This window comes from Thermobia domestica, chromosome 8, assembly GCF_964235325.1.
Source record: "Thermobia domestica chromosome 8, izTheDome1.hap1.1, whole genome shotgun sequence".
NCBI lineage: Eukaryota > Metazoa > Arthropoda > Insecta > Zygentoma > Lepismatidae > Thermobia > Thermobia domestica.
This window is the reverse complement of record NC_137461.1, coordinates 38920483-38924255: the sequence shown is the minus strand read 5'-3', so window position 1 is coordinate 38924255 and position 3773 is coordinate 38920483. Positions and strand designations below refer to the sequence as shown.

At 30.3% G+C, this 3773-nt stretch overlaps 1 long non-coding RNA gene across 1 annotated transcript; it reads right to left on the bottom strand.

Annotated features, from left to right (window-relative positions):
* Window positions 1-1028: 1028 nt before the first annotated feature.
* On the bottom strand, window positions 1029-3489 carry LOC145691676 (uncharacterized). Its single transcript, XR_014132489.1, has 3 exons — window positions 3443-3489; window positions 1853-1985; window positions 1029-1230 (listed from the first exon to the last, which is right to left on the bottom strand). It is a non-coding gene; the product is annotated as an uncharacterized LOC145691676 (long non-coding RNA).
* Between the last annotated feature and the right edge of the window lie 284 nt (window positions 3490-3773).

The window sequence follows — 3773 nt, the reverse complement described above, 5'->3', positions numbered from 1 at the left end:
AATGATGGTTTGCATGTGATAAAATGAAATGTTCATATTGCATCGGGTTTACCACTCACCAATTACAGTAAGACTATTTTACGTCCCATCTTAATTCTAAACGGCGATGAACAAAGCCATGTATAACTGAAGCACTTTGATTTCTTGTTGGTCTACCGACATTTGTATTTGTCCGAAAAATAGTTCACTGCTATAAAATAACCATACAAACATATGGCATCATTATAAATGAGAAAAATATAATAAATATTATTCAATAATGTTACAATCCACTTGCCACTTAGTTTAGGAATTATGAAAACGATGAAACACGCTTTTTCTATCTTTTTTTTTTAAAATTGTTTATAAGGCGGTTCTTGTTTCTCTAACTTCATAGATTAGCGAGATGCTAAAATCTTGTCAGAAATTGTGAACCCCTTTTTACCCCCTAGAGTAGGTATTTCAAAAATATTGTCTTACGTGTTGCTTCCAAGAATTCTGTCTAAATTTCTCATTCCTGTCTATAGTAACAAAGCATAAAAACTATGAGTAAGTTATTCGTACTCTTTTATGGGATAAAGTAGAGAGATAAAGAACTTACTTTCACATAAACTTTCTAACAAGTGTAGATAGTCTTCGGCAAAAGGAGACTCTTCAGCCCTTTTAAAACATGTTTTGTCTTCTTTTAATATACTTTTAGTAGAATATCGTGTCTGTAGATTGTGTAGTGTAGTATTCTTCTTCTTTTCCTCCAATTTTACATTATTCATTCGGCAATTTTTTCCATCTTCTTATACTTCCATTTACCTCCCATCTCACTTAACTCTCAGGATATGTGATGGTGTTATGCTTAAGATTTATTTTATTTTATTCTTGGAGATGAAGGAGTTCTAGAATACTTTTGATAAATTCGAACTCTTACATATACACTATGTTGTGAATTTAAAAAAAAGTAAGGCAAATCTTATTTGAACACGTAAAAAAAAACAGAAACCTAAACAAGACATTATTTTTTCAGGTTTTTCAGAGTGAAAACGAACTTCTTGCAAATTGTTTATATTTTATTTTCTCTTTAATACATTGTTAAACTATGTGTATTAGAATTGTACAAAATAAAATATTAGAATTATTTCTTGTCCATCCAATCTGTTCTGGTATGGAGATTTTATTTAGTTTCCTCCAGTCGGCATTCAATGTTTCAAAATCATTTCATATAATTTTTAGTCAATCAACCCCAGAACCATGGGAATCCTGCAATAAAATAGGCACAAATAGTTATTAATGCATCAATAATAATAAATGAATATAAAAGTAAATATTTTATGATTTCAATTGGCTAAATTGCAGATTTTTATGTTGATGTAAGACGTTCCTGACAGTAAGAGTAAATACAGTAAAGGCTTGTTTCCTGAAACTGCACTATTGCAAAAGTGCACTATGGAAAATGCAAGTTGATCGCCGCTTTAGTTTGGAGAAACAGTATTTTCTAAAGGAAAGAACAACCTCCACAACATATACACACGAGCAGAAGAATTGGGTGCCAGAAAGCACTTTGGTATTACATTAGGAGCTCCTCAAGTATAATTTCCGGCCATTAAGATTGCACACATTTTTTTCTGATATCGTCTTTACTATGCGAAGCATCTGATATAATGATTAATTTCAATCCAGAAAAAATATTATTAATCTCCATATCTACCTATTATGGTCAAAATAATAACGAATGTAATTACTTACATATTTTTTTTTTGCACAGAGAACATTTCATATAGGGAAACATATTTGTAAGTTCATTAAGTAATTTAAGTATAGTAATCTTCAAATCAAGTGAAATAAAAGCAAATACGACAGGCTAACTAAAGTAAGTACTCACCCCACATCATGTTAGCTGTCTGCATATTTTCTCCTCTCTGTTGTTGCAAAGGAATTCTCTGAGGATATGGTATAGGTATGGGCCTGGGAATAGCCAAAGCAACACAAACGACAAAGGCAAGGAAAACGAATACCTAAAAAGTAATTAAATTTTTTTTTACTTGATGTAGTTATTCTATGCTGTCAGCATTAGTAAAATACTTGTATGCTACAATTAACATCAGAGCGTTGAATGGCATAGATAAAATTTTCGCAGATGATCTATAATTAAGCTATTTATACTGCTTGTATTTCTTTTAAAAAAATTCTAGTTTATTCTCTATTAAGTGTTCTTCTTCAGTGGTGCCCACCCCCACTCATTTCCATGACGCACCCCCCTCAATTGTCTATCCGTAGGTGTTCTTCCATGAAAAAAAATCTTTTCGATTAATTTTTACACCCCTCAAACTTATTTATATAGATTTTTAACACCCCCAAATATTTCATTCGCGCAGTTTGCGTCATAGCTTCGCTTTGTGGGCGCCCCTGTCTTCTTCTACGCATTCTGTTGTTGATTTAATCAATAATCTATATAATCCTTGAAAATTTTTCTACTTTTAGATAGCCATGAGTTGATGAAACTTTCAACCTACTTGTTTACACATAATAATCGTGACTTCTTTTTAACATTATTTCAATACAATGATATGTTAGAGACAAATTAAAGAAAACTTCAATGGTGCTTAGATCCTTTCCGAAATTCATATGAAACGAAATGTACTACGTATTATTAAGTACTGGTTTCTTATAGTAAATTCTTGAAACCCTCTCAACATGTCGACTAGAATATAGAGATCATATCGTCGCGTAATAGAAATTAAACTGACATCATGTTGATATTTTTTTGTAACATGTGTAGTATTTGTATATTTTAAAGTATTATCTATAATATCTACGTTGTTACAATGAAAACCAATATCCTGTCAATGTTGGTGAGGCATCTCTTGCAAATGAAGAAGACATGATTAATAATGGCTCTCAGCTAAAATTTTTATCCTCACACTGCAAGATCTTTCCCTTATTTGGCTGATCGTGTACCGTATTTCTGATTTTCTATTAACCTTTTCAGAATTAAAATTCTTATTTTATTTTCCTAATTAAAATACTTTTTCTCCGTAATTGATTCTCTTTTATAGTAAGTAATATTGCTACATTTTTCTCCACAACTGTATTTATTACGAATATATTAAATTATTCAGGATTAGCATTCCAACTTATTGGCATGAGTAAACTGTACGTTAAAAGTTCTTATACTAAATTAATGATATATTAAGTTACTGAATTTTCAAACGCAATGTAGTAGTTAATAAGGCACAAAATATTCATCGTTTCAATCTTAATTTTTTTAAAATTTGATGTTGTCTCTCAATGTCAATTGTATACATGTATATTAGTTTGTTTCAAATTAGTTCAAGTATTTACTTAGTAATAAATTTCATGAATTGACTACTTTAACATAGTGCAATATTATTAACTATTGGTATATCTTCTAACATGTGCTTGAAGAAATTTGATTTCAGGACACTAATTACATACATATAATTTTACTTACCTTAGCAAACATTTTTGTTTCGTGAATTATTTTCTTGTTACAGAGAATACAACTTGTGCTTTGATTTCTAGAGCAGCCGTATTTATACAATAATATATCCTTGAAATTTTAACACTTCATATACTGTTTATGATTCAGATTGTTAACTTTGACCAAGCGAACACTTATTAGTTATATTTGAATAAATACATATCAAGGTTGATCCTTTATACACTGACAATAAGCGTCAGTGTACCATAATAAAACTTACCGGTTACCGCACTAAAATTTTTCGTTCCAATAACTGAACCATGTTATCGTGCAGTCATTGCTGAAATATTTACCTAGGTAT